Raw genomic sequence first — 19,998 nt, 5'->3', positions numbered from 1 at the left:
TCTTTGGCGGGAATTGGCTAACTCACGTGTACACGCGCAGTTAAAGGTCAAAGTATCAGCGATATACCCCACGTGGAGCTGAGGAGTGTACCGCGTATCTCAGAGCCTGCTCCACGGTCGCCCACTATTAGATGCCCGGTGATAAACAGCGAGACTGGCCAGTGCCGCAGACCTATCTGAGAAAGCGCCCTTTGGCACCAATTACGATAGACTGAGGAGTCGGCAGGACGCAAGCAATCACACAGGTTGCGCGTGGTGGTGGGGGCGCGTGGAGGCCCACCATTGGCTGAGACGGTGCCGGTACACGTGACCCCGCGGCCGGGATAGAGAGCGCCGTGCAGGCCGCGTGGTCGCTCAGTCGTACGCGCACACGCTTGCGCGCAAAGTCGTTTGTGTCGCCGTCGCCGCCCACACGATAAGCGCTACTCACGCCGTGCCTTGCCTCCGCTTAGGTGATAAGGTAATTTCACCACCTAACAGTGAGAGGGGCTGTTTGGCGGCTGTCGCGGTGTTTGTGGGGCGATCATGTGGCTTTCCTGCTGGTTTTTGTGTAGTGGACCCACTTCCCTGAACGCTAGGAGTCCTGGGAAGGGGGCTAGTTGCTTTTCGGGAAATGTCTGTCAACAAATCGCGTCGATCTATAGACTTGCAAGCGTAAAACTGTAAACAAGACTGTTGCTGAATGCTTGCTTACGAAAGTACATTTGAATGGTGGCTTTTGCCTTAATGCAAGCGCATATAAGGCTTGTTTGACGCTATTTTCTCTAGGACCCACTATTACGTCTTACTTTGCGTAACGCTTGTAATTGGACGGTTTTTTCCTCTTATAATTGTTTAATATTTTTATAAGACTCGAGTGTGCTGCCAACCCCAATCGTGAATCTAGTGAATGACACCAGGCATCATGACAGTTATCCTTTTTTTTTTCGGATAAGAGCAATATTCGATACGAGTCGCCTCTCCGTGTTGGCCAATGACGTAGAAAATGTGCAGACTGTAGCGTGACATCAGTGACAACTTCAAATGGACTGAGGTACAGGTTAGTGCCACCGCAACCAGTTTTATTTTGCTTGTGAATTCGTTGGCTTCGGCAACTAGCAATAAAACTTTGGATATATGTACCAAAAGGTTGAGAGCGGTAAATATCACTCGCCAAGGCGGACGATCGTATCGAATAGCGTTCCTGTATATGTCCCTTTTACACGCACACTATATTCGTCTTTAAGTGTTATGCACGCGGCCGGATAACTAACTGGAAAGCACATTTTATTATACGTTGTCTTTTTTCCAGACAGTGTGGGATGAATCCTGTATGTAGCCTGGAATCTAAGTAGGTAATCAGTGGAAGGATTAAGAACAGTTTTTTAGCATCGTGAAATAATCATTCTGTGCTGCCTACGAAACAACTTGACATAAACCATCGCAAAATTTTCCAGTTTCCAGTAATATGGTGTATTGAGGGCATCGCAGAAAGCGTTTCTCCTGCAATACCCGATAACAGTGAAGTTTTATCTTCAGCGTGAAAATATCCCTCTTGCGTCGGTAGCTGTATGCTGCTTAATGCATCTGTTGCCGTTAAAATGAGTAGCATAGTCTCTTGGGTAGCTCCTAGACTCGAGTCTCTGGAGAAATATTGTCTGCAGGTGCAATATACCCTTGTGTAGTAAGCTGAGTTTCGGAGCAGAAACTTAAATGGTGTGGGAGTGAAGTTATGTTGGCTCAAACGTCACTGTCTTTCGGCAGAAATCGACGGACAAGGTTAGCCCTCAAGAGCCGACTAAGGCAGTGGCCTCCCATTATAGATTTTCCTGTTTAGAAATAAGCCAATCTTGTCTAAGTTATTAGGCGACCATCCTGAACATTAAAACTGAGGCTGCTTTACAGATCTGCCGATTTTAGGTTATAGGAAATGGACACAAATGCCAGCGTTGTTACTTCGGAAAGCCCGAAAGCCATGAGGTGAAATGGTTCAACTGACAGTATTAACGCAAGAGCCCAAAGCTCCACCCGTTGATATATATTTCGTGTGGAAAATTTTCCTGTAAAAAAAATTGAATGTAGCATACGTTACACAAATTCAGGAACCGCGAGTTGTTTCGTGTGAACAGTAAATATATTCGTTACGACCTGGTTGTAAACAAGTAGTTTCGGCGTTTGCTGCAGGTTCCATCGTCCTCGTAAAGAAAGTTTAAGCTCCGTGGCGCACAGCTTGATGGACTCTAGAAAGTTTACTGAAACAGGTTTCAAAGTTATTCTCAGCGGGAAAGCTTGTACAAAAGTGGGACGTAGTACGCAAATTGCTTTAGGCAGCAGCAAGCGTTGATGGCATACGTCAACAGTTAAAGAATACTCATTGGAATGTTTTATGTATATGAGAAGGAAGATTGGTGTTTAACGCAGATTAGACGTTAAAATAATTCTCGGGGTGAATCTGCCTCCGCGAAGGAACTATCAAAGAATATTTGGTTTTTGTAATTCAGATTGTGATGTATACTTATGCCTCAAGTTACTGCTTTCAATGCCCATCTTCTCCCAGGTGAGGGTGGGAAAAACAAATATCTCGTTATGTATAAATTACATATCCACTATTTTCTAAGGCTATGTAGACAGAATTGAATAGTTAGCCAATCTTGTCTGTTCCGGCTAACGCGCTAATAAGATTCAGCTGTAAGAATCCACACCAGTGGTAGGCAACCTGGTCCGTATCGTTACAGCTTTCATAGTGGGTGGTAAACGTCGGTTATTAAATTTTCGTTTTTCATGAAATTTTCGCTGTTTGGTAAGTAATTATGCTTTAATTTGCAGCATATCTGCTTTATACATTTTATAAAGTTACTTCCATACTTTATAAATCACCAGCACTGTGGAACCAGTGGGAGGTCAGAAAATTTTAGTACTAACAGATCTAAAAGTGACTGGCAAGTAAAAAAGGTTGACTACATCTGGCGCAGACAGTAGCTGCTTGAGCCGATAGATATTTTCATTGACACACTGAACGACGTTGCTCACTGGTTAAGGCTTCGGACTCGCTTTCGTGTGCTCCAACTACATCAGATGTATGCGTTACTTTCTGTATCACATGTCATATATTGACCTTTCTTTGAGGTCTTACGGTGTCTGAGCAGGAGTAGCGTCTTTACTGTGCTGGGGGACATACCAACCCATTTCCTCGCTATGCCCTACAGTCATCGGAACATGCCCTGTATATTCTTTTATCGATGGGATATCTTCAATTTATTTCCTGGGAAAGCGCCACAGCCTTTGGTCACTGTATTAATCGCAACTCCATTGCCTCGTTAGTTGATAAATGGATTAATAAAGTCCAGGAGCGGACTAGGGGATGGGGCGGCTGTCATGGCTCCAAACACTTTAGCAGAAGTGTCTATTTTTATAGTTTCCAGTTTCTAACTTTCGGAGGATGAAGTGCCTCGAAAATGAAATTCTAGAACTGCAAGCTACGGTTAACACAATCTATTGCTCGAGGGGCCCTCAACACGTTCACAGCCTGTCAACAAATCCGACAAGATCGGTTAGTCCACAGGTAGAAACGACAGACTACAGGAAGCTGAGTGAGGGAAGACAGGAATAGACCACTAAACAAAATAGACAGTGTTTGAAAAAAATAGCGTTCCCCTCGATAAACTTTCTTCCAGGAGCGCTAGTCACACGTTACGCAGAACTGTAAACTGCATACGTTATCTGAACATTTTAGTCTAACCATCATGGTAGGCGTAAGATAATAGTTTTAGTATTGTGAAGAGGAAAGTGGAACGGTCAGTTGACAATAATACATGTCCGGAAATAATTTAGGCAAGCATGCATTGTACATGCAGTAAAATTACAGGTGCATAACTTAATTGCATCTTCGTGTTTTGCAGAGTTTTCGCTGAGTTTGTGTATGGTTATTCTGATGCAGCTACACGTTAAGCACAGTCAAATTCACTGGTTTTCACTTAAACGCGCATTTCTTCACACGTAATGCATGTCTACACTGGCCCTATAAAATCTTAAACGAAAATGCTTCAGTAAATTGGTGTTGGTCAACATTACGATTAGTTGATTTGTAGTGGTAAACATTTTCACAGCGGGTTTGTTTAGTTGGAAGCTAGGCAATAAAGTGTATCAGTCTCTTCTGCGTTGCTTTGTTTTCCACGGAGGCCTTCAGAATACATTCCAGATTGCATAAACTCTTCACCCTGAGTTCAGTAACATGGCAAATCTCTGAGGAATGCGTTCTTACATATGTCAATCCGCTTGTCTCAATCTTTAACAAAAGTGGACACTCTTCTTTCAGTCCTGTTCACCTTCTTACATTACTTAAAATTTGTACCTGTAAGAACACAATTATTCTTAGTTGCAAACTCATTCATGTAATTAACAGCTTCCAGTAATGCATTTTCAGTTCAAGTTGAAGCATTTTTTCTTGCATCTGAAATCTTGGAAAATAAATAAGCAAATCACAATTGTCTTGACCAGTGTTAGTAATCTAAAATAACGTATACAATTTCTGTACAACAGAACTAGCTTCTTACCCCAAGTAGGAGCTGTTTAACTAAATCTAGTTTCCGCTAGTGATTCGTGTGCTCGAAACCTTTAAACTTTGCAGGTTTTATTGTTTTCGTGTACTCTGAACTTCTAATTTCTTTCTGGCTTTTGTCATTTTCAACACTACGTAACTGCTAGACGCCGTTGTCAATTTCTACTTAGATTTTACAGGTAAACTACATAAAAGTAAGACATTGGACCGTCTTAAAGCTGAGAATGACTGTTACCTGACAAGTGATAAAACATGTCCTGGGCTAAGGTTGTTTCGCTGGCAAACTATTAAACGTTTAAAGTTGGGCTCTGGACCAGGGCTGTACTCTTAACATAAAACCGTGAAAATATGACTGTCGTTTTGGAAATTCACCATTCGTGGTTTCGGTCATGAATTTGAAGCATAGCTAATAAAGGTGAGGTAATAAACGCAGTTGCATTTTAGCAAACAGACCTTCACGCGACGTTACCGGAAAACAGACCTTACCTGTGATGAAAATAAATTCCAGTGTTTACTTTCAGATCTAAGCTCGAACACAGCCATATACTGGTGCTGGTGTCTGAATTTGAAGAGCACTCCCGCCGAATGGATGTCCATCCAGCACTTAATTAACTTCTATTTGCACGAACGAGTAAAGACAGTAACTCCGAACTTGAGATTCGGTTTGACGAGAATACTGATCTTTGAAGCAGCTCTAGAATACAAATGAAACTGTAAGCATGAGATTTGTCGTCGGAGGAAAAGGGACTGCTGAAGCTGTAGTTTTTGTGGGAGCAAAGCTGGCGTACGGCGTTTTGTATCAGTGTTGTAAACCCGCAATGTTTGAAGACAAACGGGAAAAGTTATCGGTGTTTCATTAAAAGGTAAACGGATGAATTTATTCCATTCAGCTTTCAGCCCTGTCAAAATTGCCGCTAGTACATATGAGCACTTCACAAATTTGTTTTGGAACTTGCATTTAACCCACTCGGCTTCCTTGCACCAGCCATTCTTTATGTAAATATGTGAAGGTGTTGCGCAAATGCGAGGAGGAGTTTCATATATTTGATTCGAAATTAGTTTCAGGAGAACTGCCATAAAACTAAATTTAGCAAAAACCTTTCTCGAGCTTCTTGATGTCTTCGTTGAGTAAGAGTGAATGATGACACTTCGCCCTATGTCTTCAATCAAAGATATGGTGAAGTTCGTAGAGTAACACGTGACAGATGCGCGAAGAGATTATCTGTCAAAGCCATGTGCAGCGCAGACTTCTTTGAACTGTAGCGCATATCTGAGGACAGAACAATCCCGTGATAAGATCCAACAAAACTGATGGCAGTACACGTAAGCTGTTGCATCAATTACCGCACCAGTCGTAAACTTGAGAAGTCGACATTGTAAGTATACTCTTGTCGTTAGTCGTGGTAACTTGCTGCGCAACACTAGAGCTAGATTTATTTCTAGAGGAATTTTCCGTCTTACCGACTGAAGTATATGGTAGGTGGTAAGGTTTTAAGCTCGCTGCAGAAAAATTCGTATTCCAAATTCCCGTAGGCCATGGAATCTCAGCGATATGCGAATGTTCCTCCTGCCAGAAAAGAATGAAACTTCTTGGCGGATTAAAACCCTGTGTCGGACTGGGACTCATCCGTGGAACATGGATTTCCGTGGGCGGTAATATTGAACGAGCTAGTACGTAGACAACTAAAGACTAGGGTTGCCAGATTAAATTACCGAACATTGCCTGGAGAAAGGATTTGCTGAGCAGAGGATGAACATTTATACACTTAATAAACATTAAAAATTACATGTATTATTGCTAGTTACGGCTTTCAGGTTTTTGTCACCTTTACTTTTTGGTATGTCTTTGGATGACGCGAACTTAAGATTAAAACGAATATACAATTCTTTTATCACAGCGACGTTAAATTTTTCTTGCTTCAGACCAGAAATGATTCATGTAACTGAAGACTCTTTGCTCCATGGGCCTGCCATTATCCTTCTGATAATTTTTATTCAAATAGATTAGACAGACATATTAAGTCAAAAAGCAAAAGCGTTACACTGAAGTTAAACTGATTAACCGGTGCACAGCGACTGGCGGTGCGGGCGGCGGCAGCCGAACGCAGAAAGAGGCGGACGACGATCAAGCAAGGTCGCTTGCGGCAGCGCACCAATGTTTGTTGACTTGGTTTCGCAAATCAATAAATTAATGGTATGAATGGAATTCTGAAAATACCGAACAACTCGTGCTGAAATACTGAACAGTTAGATGAAGAACCAAACACCTGGCAACCCAGCTCAACACACCCCTTAACAGCTTCAGTTCTATTGACCTGATAGAATTTAATTTTCCGGGAGATAAGAGGCAACTTTATCCCCGATAAGGATAGAAGCTGAAGCAATGAATAAAAATGTGTGCTTCAGCTTCTATACTTAACAAAGATAGTTGACTCACGTCTTCAGGAAAACGTAATTCCATCAGATCAGTAGCTCGCTTACGCCTGATGTACAGGCAGGATTTTTCCATAACGTATAAAGCTGCGGAATATTCCAGTGTCAGACTCCGCAATACTGACGATGTAAAAAGGGAAAAGTGGGCTGAAGGTATTAATTTGTTTTAGGGTGGGCATTGAACCGGGGTAGTTGGCACTGGTGTGGTAGCCAAAATGCAACAGTGTTGTGGGAGATCGGCACATCTGCCTAGTAAGCGGGGGACCGGGGTTCGTCCCGGGCGTGGCACAGATTTTAAATCTCTCTTCCTGCTGCGGTGATCCCAACTGCGCGCAGATCGGAACTTTCCCCTGCTCTTGAAGCGGTAAACAGCGTGCGCGGCCACTTTTCGAAGTGGGTCAACTGCGCGTGGTGTTCAGTTTTTGAATAAAATGCGCGCAGAGGAATTTTCAGAGACTGACGGCTAAGCTAGACCAGACATAGGTTCCGCTTGACAGAATACTCATACCCGTAATGAGGCTCTCAACCTGGTTAGACATGGAAACTATTTTCATTCTTTATAAGGGACGCTTTTTTAAAAAATTCTCGCAACATCTAACTGTACTGTGGACGTAAATTTGAAAATAACACTGATTGACGCTTGAGACGTAATATTCATTGTCACAAGCCTTTACTATTCCAATTAATACTTTTTAGCACGTAATTGTTTCATTACGCAACAAATACAATAAAAAGGTGTCTAGTAAGTTGTTTGAAACATGAATTGTAAATAGCTCAAAGGTGGCAGCAGTAGTCGAAGCTACAAAAACAAATTCAAAATTACAAAGCAGTCATAATTGCTTTTAGGTGAAAAGCACACGATATTAGTCGTTTGAGGATATTTTTAAACATTTGAAATACAGTTCATAAAAACCACTGTTTTTGATCATGGCGGCAAAATAGATCTGGGCTGATATTTTAGTGCTACAAACATATAAACTACAAATAGTCAGTTAGAGGCAACTGCTTTACATATTAATTTTAAAGGTCACTCGCGTAATTTAGTAAAATAGACTAACTTCAGAGTGTAACACGGAAGGCTATCAGTGGATTCATTTATATGACTTAATTGTTCAGCAGAATTTGGGTTGAAGAATCGTTAAAGCAAATACTTGATTTACATGCTACTCCCCCCACTATTGTCCCGAAATTTTTCTACCAGTAACCATCAGCTTACGGCCTCATAACTTGTCATACGCTCTACTGGAACTTTAAAGTCCCATTCTAAATACGTCACGTACGAGTAGGAGATGGCACATTCGAAGAAAGTGACTAATAAGTGCTACCAATAGTTCGGTGCACACATTAACAATGCAAATAGCATTCGCGCGCATTCGAGCTGTTTATAACACAGCTTATAGTACGTAGTAGACTTGTTTCCTCAGGTAATGCTGAACCTGCTCTCGCGTAATTGGGCAAACAGTTAAACCTTTTACTCCGCGATCGGTACCCACCCATCCTGCTTACCACTCCTGGAACAGGGTATTGAGAGAAGCTTTAGCCACGGAGTAAGGATTTTTTTTCCAATGTGGAATGGCTGGTTCCCACTGAAAGTGAGAAATGTATATCGCGTCTCCGTCGAACCAAATGGTTTTTCCGCATGCGCGGATTTCAAAACTTCATCACCAAGAATAATTGAATAGCGATGTATCGAGCCGATGGTTCTCCTCATAAAGTTAAAAACTTAAAAAGGTAGTAAAGATATTTTCCAGTTTAATGGAAATACTGTTGACATAGTCGCTAAGATGGAAATGAGATGCGACCTCCGCGTTAACCTTGGCTAAAACCTGTTCTCAAAACTCCTTACGTAACGCTATGCCTGGAAATTTTTTTTCTAAAAACTGCAATTTATAATGGTGTAAGTTTAATTCATGCAGGTCTCAGTTGCTTCGCTCCATTTGAAGCACTGGTGCATGTTTCTCAACGGAGCAGACAGCACGAATGGAATAGTCTGGGGTAGGCATCGTGAGAATCCAATCCAGGGAGTTCTTGGGCAAGGCTGAGGCGTTTCTTCGAAGTAACGGATTAATGTTCTAATCATATGACCCCAGTGTGGCGCAGTTAGCACTCAAGGCGAGTAAAAGAGAAATAACATTCACATAGCTGTAACGACGTATTATGAAAAGCTTAAACAGCAAACTACTGTTGTCATTCTAATCACCCAGTATTTCTGGGCAACAGCTTTGACACAGTCCCCTTGTTTCCGACTATTTCTTGCTGTACAAAGTATTCGTTTTCTACGTGCCATCTGATAGTAAGCGGGTGCGCCGAAAAGTAATGCGTCAGAATTTGTGAAAACTCTGCTTTTTAAATATAAATAAATATTCCATATCTTGATTCATGTTGACACATTTATCAAGTCACCCTGGCGACGAACGCATTGTTCCCAACGAGACCAGGTGATTATTTAACTGTAGAAAGTTTGACGGAGCCGTAACCTCAGCTCTGCTTGTACCGCTGCGTCACTATCAAAATGAGGTCCTCGAAGGTTTTGCCTTAGAAAGAGATGAAAATCGGACCGGACCAAGCCGGGACTGTATGGAGGATAATAGATAGCAGTCAACATAAGGCGTCGGATTGTTGCAGATGTTCGTGTGGGGTCTGGCAGTGTCACGCTGAAAGTACGGCTGCTCCATGTTGATAAACTCTTCAGATTCTAAATTCATTATAGCACGCTGTTTCTCACGGACAGTTACGTCAAACACCGCCACGTTACACGCTACAATTTACATAAATTTGGAGGCTTTTCAGCACGTCCTAGTATGTAATGGTCACTGGACTCTACCGGACGGGGTTAAGCAGGGATTTGACAACGAAATCCTTCGTAAGGAAGGCCATCCAGATTTAGGTATTTTCTGCTTTCCTTAAATTGTTTCAGGCAATTACTGCGTGAAAAGGAAACTACCGATTTCAATCACAGCATTTCCTAATACGAGCTTGAGCTCTCCGTCATCGACGGGATATGAAACCAAAATCATCGTAACTTTTTCATTTAACTCTAAGAACTGACTACAGCTTTGATTATAGAACTGCAAAAAATATTCTTTAGCGTGTACCGTCTTTTCCTAAGAAGTTTGACGTTTCGGTAAAATATAGGCTGTAAGTAATTTAATTGAAGTTTTCCTAAAGAAACTAAGTTTGTTACATTGTCCGCTCCTGAACATAAGCACGATGTTTAGCTCTGAGACAGTGTGTGAAGAGCAGTATGTTCCATGCACAGTGTGTGGCTCTTCGGAATTATGGACGGCTTCTGTAACTCTTCCCGTAGTTATTCTGTGTCCTTGGGCTTCGGAAACATTACGTGTAGTTGTTCCCAGGAGAAAATAATCTGAATTAATCAGCAGCGAGTAGCATTGTGCCAAGTCTAAAGTCAGTGAGGGAACTGAATTTGCGAAGAACTAAGAGCATATTGTCCCTATTGTTCCAACGGCAGCAGGCAGCCAGAGGCGTATAGGAAAGAAAGTTCCGGAAACGGAACTTTATACGGTTACCGTTGGCAGTTAATGGGTTCAAATTATTCAGGGGCCAAAGTGGGTAGTTTGGCTTGGGTATGGCTGTACGTCCACGTCAGAAAGTGTTGCTCGCAGCATGTATGTAGGCCACGGTGGGTGTGTTGTGTAGCAGTCTGGCTGGGGTCACGATCCACGACACACTACTGCGCGCTCCGGGAAGTTCGCAGACCCGCAACCGAGGCTTCTCGCTGTTAGAGGTGGCTGCTGGCGACAGGACAATGTTAGCTATACCTTCATCAGAATAACAAAGCAGTTGAGGCAGGCATGGGAATAGTCCATGATGTCGGTTCGCTTTTGTCTGCGCGCACAATATGCCGCTGCGGAGGCAGCAGCAGCTGGCAGGTTGTTCTCTTGAATGCCTTCATACCCTTCCCATCAACTTGCAGTATTGTTTCCTTAGCTCGGTGATAATAGTTAAATCACCTTTCTCTGCACTTCGGCAAGTAGTTTAAGATAGTCTCGTGTAAAATCACACCCCGCGAAATCAACGAAAACTAATTGGTCGTTAATTACCGAAAGCGATGACAAAATAGCAGACAAGACAAAGCTAATTCTGATAAGTTTTTATGGTAGTTTTCCTGTAAGGAACTAGTTCAGAATAACCTATTCTGATCCGGCTGTACTATGATTTGAGCCTGGTAATGGCAGTTAGCACCAGTTGCTAGATAACAAACTTCGTCCTATCTTTCCGAAGAGATCTTAAGCCGGGACTGTTCCCGGCCGTTTATTATTAATCACATGAAGTGCACAATAACAACGTAGCAAAGTGATATAGCTAAATACATTGGTCAGTGTAGCGCACAAACGAGCGTACCACCGCCCAACTAGTAGACAAATCTTCAAAAATATAACCCTAATCTTGCCCCGGCAATCGGATGTCAATTCATTGTTTAAAGAAACCGAGAACATGTAATGAGTATTGACTGTTAACCATTTGTCATGAAATGTCGACGCTTTCATCATTTGCCGCAAAACTAAAGATCAACATTCAAATCGTCACAGTACGAGGAAAATGTCAAACTTAATGTTGATACATCAAATTACTTTCCAACTCGTATGTCGTGGTAAAAAGGTACGACCTTACATAGTAAACTTAAGTTGCATTCCAGTCTTTCGTTAAACCCCGTCACTCTAGAGGATGGTAAGTTTTGAAATATACCCCAAAAGCCCCACGACAAACAATGAAAAGGAGACGAGGTACTGGCGGAATTAAAGCTATGAGGACGGGTCGTGAGTCGTGCTCGGGTAGCTCAGTCGGTAGAGCACTTGGCCATGAAAGGCATAGGTACCGAGTTAGTCTCGGTCCGGCACACAGTTTCAATCTGCGAGGAAGTTTGTCAGCGCACACTCCGCTGCAGACTGAAAATTTCATTCTGTCCCACAGAGGAATCACCGAAGTGAAGACTAAGTACAATGACTCCTGCCATAAATTTAGCTGTACGTCTAAGCAAGCATGTGAGTGCGTGTCCAAACGTTAAATAATTGGTGAATAGCTGCAGATCGGCATTCTACGAACACTCATACAGTTCTGACTGGACGGTAAACCTTCATCTCCCTTCCTTGCTATAGTTCTGATCTGTGGTATAATACGCATACTTCAGTGTGACAGTGAGCCGCAAGCGTTAACCAACGAGATCTAGGACCAGGGAGGGAGGTGAGACACAGCTCCACATCCCTCTAGCGCGGCTGGCTGACACACCATGGGGATTTCTGCTCCTGCAAAAGCAGAGCTGATCCGCGATGCCAGTTCTCACCGACCTTTCTTGTGCTAATGAATCTTAATCAGACCCCGTGATGGACCTGGAGAAGCATCTTCACTCGTTTGAAAATAAGAATGGGCGACGCAAATCAAAGCGGAGTACGCAAGGAATTCGGGAATGGCTAAAACAGTTGCTTGCTATAGTTTGCATCTACAGTATCTCTAGGCATGTAGCGATGCGTTTCTTCCATGCTAATTACGTGAAATGGATCAGAAAATAGTTTGTACCGATACGAAGTACCCTCCGCCATATACTGTAGTTACTTGCTGAATATTAAGTACTATGGCTACTGGGGAAGTGCCGGACTACAAATGCAAAACACGATGTTCAGTCACTGCTCCCTCAGCATCTGGTGATATGTATGGGGAAATGTAAATCAGTGTCGTGGTTTGAACTTCCTGTAACTGGATGGGTCAGTACAAAACTCGGAGGAAGGCAAGAAATTCCACCTGAAACATACCATGTCTGATGTTGATGCCAAAATTGCTTACAGCTTTATATGTTGTGTGTGTAAAGGATTTGTCTCATAGATGATTGGTTGAAGATTGTACTTCGTTGAGACGGCCTTTTGCTGCTGACATAATTTGCTGTGGGTGATGACCTACACGTGGAAGCAGGCACGTCGCATATGACAGTGATGTATTCCTTCCGGGTTCACTCGGCTGATCTCAGGTGAGGCTGTTCGTCGTCGCGAGACTGCGCCGAGCAGCCAAACAACACAGCCCGCGGCGGCGTTGTCAGACTCACGAGCCATCCGGCAACGTGAGCCCGCTTGCGCTTCCCGCCTTTGGGAACGCGCCGAGTGCGGTTGCTGCAGGTCTGGCCACCCACCTGCTCTACGAGCGTATGAAGTGGAGAGCTGGTGAGCCTCTCGGCACGAGCCACCTGTCAGTTTTTCCAGAGAGCGCAAAGGGCCACGTGGGCTCAGTGGGCTTCCGCAGCGGGGCGTACAGATATTCAGGCGAGGCTCTTAACCACCATTCGCGAGCATGCTGCTCACAGGTGTGGACGTTAATGAAATTGACCGAAAATCTCAATTTTTAATTTTTTGAGCCCATGGACAAGAAGTTAAATGGCTCTGAGCACTATGGGACTCAACTGCTGTGGTCATAAGTCCCCTAGAACTTAGAACTACTTAAACCTAAATAACCTAAGGACAGCACACAACACCCAGCCATCACGAGGCAGAGAGAATCCCTGACCCCGCCGGGAATCGAACCCGGGAACCCGGGCGTGGGAAGCGAGAACGCTACCGCACGACCACGAGATGCGGGCGACAAGAAGTTAGCAAAGTTTAAATGATGAAAAATATCAAAAGTGCCTGAAAAATAACTGCATGGCGCAACCTTCCTGCCACGCCCACTTTTTGAAGCAACACTCCAATACTAGTTCGGCGAACAAAGATTCCGTGGATTACATTTACAAGGAGAGGCTTTCGAATGGTATCCTGGATTCTGTCGAGCCCACTTACATGCTTTTGGCCGACCCTGAACTAGTGTATTCATGACAGGATCCAGAATCTGAGTGTCTAAATTCACTCATACGGAAACGATGCTCTTAAACCACGTTTTCATCTGCTACAGTTCTTGTATTTGATGATGGTAACCCAGGGAGGATGAAGGTATTAGCGAGAATGGACTTGAAGATAAGTAGTTTCATTCAAGCCGCCTTGATAGATTTGCAGCGCCTATCTGCAGCTGTGAGGTCAGCCGGAAACCTGCTAAAACCAGAAGAGAAATCATGAAGGGAAAGAAGACACAGAATATAAATCTAGGGCCTTCTGAAGAGGCGACCTAACGAAAAAGCGTTGACCTTAAATTGCGTTTTCTGAAAGTTGTTCTTTAAAGTTTATGTATCTTTTCTTCAGAATCTATAAATCTATAATTATGAAACTTTGTACACTTATTTCTATAAACCCAATAAATCTGGCCTCAAGAGCAAATTTTCAAATTCTGAGTGTACGCTAAGATAGGGGAAGTGTCCTTTGAAGTTTACTTGCATTTTTATATTATACTTACAGAATTATAATTAAAAATTGTTAAAATCATCTCAGATATTCAAAAAGCAAAGAGATTAGAGGAAATTTTGTGGAAATCTCTTGAATAGTTTGAGAAGAAAGTTATTTTTGAAAATGTTTAAATCCCATAAAGTTAAAGATATGTAATGCAAGAAACTTAACAGGAAGAGTTTTTCATGTAATGATTGTTACAATATTGTGTATCTTCTGAATGTTGGAGCGTCTTTCAAATAGTTCTTTATGGTTTCCTTAAAGACTGGCATTAATATAGTGGCAAATTTGTACACAGGTCCGGGATACTTCCAAATCGCACAGCTATTAGAGAATAAAGTAGTGTGAAAACTAAATTGCATCAAATGCCATAAATTCTAACAATGAACTCTGGATAATTTGTTGCTTGAGTGTCTGATCACCTGGATGAGTTTTTAGCCAGACCGGTATCGTACCAGCCAGGAAAATGCACACATTCACCTGTTGCCAAACGAACGATTGAGAGTGTAAAGTGAAAACCGGCACACCACAGGAAGCTGAGTAAGGGAAGACAGAAACGACCCCTACAAAAATATTGCTGACCAATTTACCAAATGATCTTGAACAAATTTGAAACAGGATTCACCTCATACACGTGGAGACTTGTGTTCGCTTTGTGAAATACTGATAATCGTTAGTGCACACTTCAGTTTTATGTTGTGTAAAATAACGCTTTCAAAATTGTTTGTTGCTATTCTCAAATTACATGGTATTCTCGAATCTTCGGAAGAATCTTTCAGATTCTGTAGTTCTGTGAATTAAAATTTCTTGGAGCATTGTGTTGAAGCGATGGGCAAAGAACTGCTTTAAATATTAAGGTTTGGTATATTTTATTGAGATTCGAGGTATCTGCTATGCTAAAATTCAGCGTGATGGCCGTTGGTTTTGTGGTGGAGGGAAGGGAGGGGATCGCAACAAACGATGACTCCTTGACTCGAACCCTGGATCTGTTGCTGCCTCTACATTCCAGATGTATGCTGGTAAGGTTAAAGTCCACTGTCAGAGTTCGCGAATCATCGAACTTGTGAAAGTAGCATACAAAAGATATTCCTGATACGTCGAGCGCTCACGGTCTGTCACATCTTGTCATAAAATACTTACTTAGCATCAGGTGGGATTGCGATAGAGCAAGTTGCTGCAATGGTTGTCATTCTGGACGTTTATTCTGAAGCCGTGCTCAGATAGCTGTCTCAATGCATGTTAGGTGGCTGTAGTTTCCCTGATGCTACTACAGCCCTCGCTCTCCAGTCTAAGCATCAAAAGGACTCTTCCATTTAGTTCAATCCGGGCTGATGTTGCGTGTCCACCTAATCGACAGCATGTTAAAATCCTAATTTTTTCCTTCTCTGTGCTACTGGTGGTACGTGAAGGTCATAACTCTGTAATAGCAGTTCACAGTAAGGTGTATAACCGAACAATTTTCAGAGCTACAGCTATTGGTAAGAGACGAGGTTTTTTCTCGTTGAATCTGCCCTTAAAACCTCATGATTGCCTAACGTGCTTTGAACGTCTTCACGAGTGCTGAAAGTATAAATTCTGCAGCAACACTGACCGTTAGCGATGATTTCATGTGAACGTTCCATGTGTTAATCAGATTCAGACCCATAGATTTAAATTTCCAGTCTAATTCCATTGAGCTTTGTACATATTTTCCTCTATAAACGTAAGGTGAAGCTGCCAACCCGAAGTTTGAACAAATTTGACGCGATTACAAGGGATGTTAAATTACCGATATTTACAAAATATTGTCAGTTAAGACAGCGATGTTTCAATATCGACATTAGATTTTGACAAACAGGCTACTTACTACCAGTCATTTTTTCGTTTACACGAATCTTTCTGAACGTAACTCATAAGTGCAGTTATTGAAAGACCAGAAACAGCATTTGGAAGTAGTCATACATTGTCCATATGTTAAATTTGATAGCAAAAATACTTATTGAAAACTGACAAACTGCGAGAATTCATTACTGCTGATTTGGTTTAAAGAAATTGACGAGCTAAGAATCAGACTTCACACTAATGAAGTATCCAACAGATGGAATTCAACGTGTTTTGCTGCTGTATCCAGTGATTCATTGTCGTGCTAACAATAAGCGAAAATTGTAATCTGACGGATTCAGCGGCCAGTAAAAGCAGCTACTCATAAAAATGTGTAGAAAAGTACTTTGCAAGCAGTAGTGCTAGCAATTGCTATGACTTTCAAACACCTGGCAACACCTGGCATCACTTGCAATAGACTACTAGAGATTATGAAGAGTAATATAACAAATGAAAAGTATTGCTTTCATTTGAGCATGTTAATATGTTAGCCACGTCAACGTTGCTCTGTATTAAATTCAAAAACAGTTCCAAAATATTGTAGCATGTTCGAAGGCAATCGAAACCAGTAAGGGTTTGCTTGCAGCTGTTGAAACAGTCAGAATGGGCAACACCTGGTTGCATTACGGGAAAACAGGTAAACCAAATTAAATTTATAAGCGAACGTTTTAAAGTAGCACAGTAATTGCGAACTAGAGCAGAAGAGGACTTGCATGAACAGTTGTTACGAGAAATATGTTATAGAGCTTCAAGAAGTTGGCTTAGAAGAACGTAATCACATCATCGGTACTAACTATAAATTAGTTTGCATTTCTGTATTCATTTACTGATATTCATATTATTAGACGTATTTAAATGTTGCTCTTAATCATTTAACCTAGATGTCCGCGCGACGCGCGCCCCCCCCCCCCCCCCCCCCCCCGTATCTGAGTGGTCAGCGCGACAGAATGTCAATCCTAAGGGCCCGGGTTCGATTCCCTGCTGGGTCTGATATTTTCTCCGCTCAGGGACTGGGTGTTGTCCTAATTATAATCATTTCATCCCCATCGACGTGCAAGTCGCCGAAGTGCCGTCAAATTGAAAGACTTTCACCGGGCGAACGGTCTACTCGACGGGAGGCCCTAGTCACGACATTTTATTTCTGTTTAACTTAAATGTTAAAAACATTGTTTTGGAGTCTTATCGGTTAGCTGTTTAGAAATTGATTAAATCAACGTGGATGATTTGCCATTAGACAGCGCCAGTTCGAATCGGCTTACCCAGCCGGTTATAGAGAAAATAGGCGTGAAAGAAATGTTGCTGATGGGAGCAAAAATCTTTCATACTACTAGAACAGTTAGATTAATGCGTTATATTCCACTCAGATAGGTTCCATCAGCGCAAAGAGATAGCAAATAGTAGGTAGCGAGTAAGAATAGGACTGCATTTAATTACTCGAAAGGTGTGCGGTGACGTAAGTAAAAATTAACACTGGAGCATTGCGTTGTAGTCTGAAGTCATTGTAGCCGACGGCAGATAATTACAGAATTCTATGGGCTTGGTCAGCAAACTGATGGAATTATCTGCGTGTGAATGACTAGTCTGCGAAAAAGTGCTGTAATTAATGACAGCTAAATAGCGGCGTAAGCTCGCGTTAGTGACTTGCGCATCGTGCCGCAAAATACGTGTTGCCGGAAGGTCCTTCTGTTAGGTTTTATCCTTGGCGTGTTCCCCATAAAACAAAAGACGTGCGAAAATACGATGTAATAGCAAGGTCCGCGTCCTGTGGGGACGGCCCCAAGGCGGCGCGGTGAGCATGGAGGGTATTGTTTTAGATGTCACGGAAAGCCGCTTTGTACGTCGTTGCGTGTCGCGTTTGTCGGTCCGACCTGTACAAAAGCGCGTTTCGTTCCTTTCGGAGCTCTGTGCATCGTTGCGTCGACTGTCGGGCAGTTCGTATCAGAAGCATGGTCCTGGGTAAACGAGATACGCCTATCTCCTTCTAAGAGGCTCTTCACAGGTAGCTCTCGTTTTGGAGATAACCGTACAGGTATGTTTTGTAACGGTGCCTTTTGAGAGAACTGGAAGAGAAACTGAGATAAGCCGCACTGAATTGCTCCTGAGAGCATTTCTAGCTGAACTGCATCTGCGGAATGTCTTTAACACTAAACCATTAGCGGCTAGCTCGTAAGAAATTGATTCGGCTTTCTCTGGGACTTACATTACTATTTAACGAATTTCAGACACTGCATTTCTATAAACATTCATGGTGCAATTGACGTGCTTTGAATTCCAGAATTGAAAACTCCGTAATCCGTAAATCGCGGCATTGCCTGTCTCGACGTCTGGCGTGAGAAATTCATCGAATGACTCACCACTATTACGTCTGGGCCCGGTAGCTGAGTGGTCAGCGCGACAGAATGTCGATCCTAAGGGCCCGGGTTCGATTCCCGGTTGGGTCGGAGATTTTCTCCGCTCAGACTGGCTGTTGTCCTAATTATCATTTCATCCCCATCGACGCGCAAGTCGCTGAAGTGGCGTCAAATCGAAAGACTTGCCCACGGCGAACGGTCTACCCGACGGGAGGCCCTAGTCACAAGACATATTTTAGCACTATTACGGCATCGCCAGTATGCTGTGAATTATAAAATGCGTACGGGTTGGGAAAATTTGATGACAGTCTGTAGTTCGTAGGGCGCGGAAGAGAACTACCAACAGCAAAATAAATTTCTGTATACCATCGCGATCTCTGGCGAAGATGGTTTATCAGGTATTCCATAGAACCTGGTCAGTGCAATAGTTAAGTCTGTTTTCTTAGGCAGAGTTCAAAACTAGAATGTTGTTTAAATATTGACATTTCGTAAAGTCTATATACGAAACTAGGGTCTTCAGTGAAGTAAAACACTTGTAGACAGAATGAATTCCCGGACCGAAAGTGTTGTTTACACAATCATCGAATATTCCAGAATATGCAACCATTATAAATTTAAATAAACCTTCCAGAAATACTAAATATTTACTGGTTATCGGGTTTGAACTAGTGACCCGACCCGCAGTACAGCTCGCGGCAATATATTAAGATCATCGTGTTAATAAATCTGTACTGGCACTTCAGCGTGAGATGTCACTCTTTGATTACATAGTACAACATGCATAGAGACTCGCACTAATACGAAATTGTAGTTTGGTCTACGCAGATTGTCATCTTCTTAGCTGTTTTTTACCTATACTGTAAGCGTCACGTAAGATTCCTGCAATCCATCAGCCAGTTTGGACTCGCATAGTTTTCGAGCTAATCTTGCAATGCATTAATCTGTTGTGTGGCAATCTCGCACGTCAGCGCACATGTCAAGTTTGCCGTGCGACATAGTACCGTCAAACTGTGCTGCAATTGCATTTATGTGCGTAAAAGTTGCTCCTTAAAGCGTTATGTTTCGTGGAATTATTTTACTGTAGCTGTTATGTTTGCGTGAAAATGTCTAGGGAAGAAAATGTTGAATTTTCCATAGGGCCAACAGTTCAGAACGAAAAGCAATGCCTGGTGCTCGGAGGTTGTTCACACCTCTCTACCATAGATTCTGAGATACTCACCCTCGACTGTAAACGTCAGTCAGGTGGTCAGTGGTTTTAGGCTTTAGTGTAAGTGAATTTATAAAAAAAAAAACAGTAAATGCGATCGCAACGCACACATTCCAAACTAGATTTTCTGTACTCGCGGATTCGTGTCCAATTACGAATAGCAATAATATTTATATAGCAAGATAAATTTAAAAAGTTAATTTGATCACTAGCGATGTCGGCGACGTGGAGCAAACGTTTACTGAAAATAAACTTTCATTCTGGACAGAAAGCAGGCGCCTTATTTTACGT

General features: G+C 42.5%; 1 protein-coding gene across 7 annotated transcripts in view; it reads left to right on the top strand.

The window, feature by feature from the left end:
* LOC126237160 (long-chain-fatty-acid--CoA ligase 4) overlaps positions 1 to 19,998 on the top strand; it is a 244,608-nt gene that overhangs the window by 153,598 nt on the left and 71,012 nt on the right. The window contains exon 1 of one of the 7 annotated variants that reach the window (XM_049947013.1): positions 337 to 460. The exons of 3 other annotated variants lie outside the window; for them this stretch is intronic. The gene's annotated coding sequence lies outside the window, so the exon portion shown is untranslated. Of the gene's footprint in view, positions 1 to 336; positions 461 to 882; positions 1,040 to 18,156; positions 18,179 to 19,998 lie in introns of those variants that run through there. 3 more of the 7 variants (XM_049947009.1, XM_049947011.1, XM_049947010.1) reach the window with 3 other exon arrangements.

Source organism: Schistocerca nitens, chromosome 2 (genome assembly GCF_023898315.1).
Source record: "Schistocerca nitens isolate TAMUIC-IGC-003100 chromosome 2, iqSchNite1.1, whole genome shotgun sequence".
NCBI classification, from domain to species: Eukaryota; Metazoa; Arthropoda; class Insecta; order Orthoptera; family Acrididae; genus Schistocerca; species Schistocerca nitens.
This window is presented reverse-complemented; position numbering and strand designations above follow the sequence as displayed.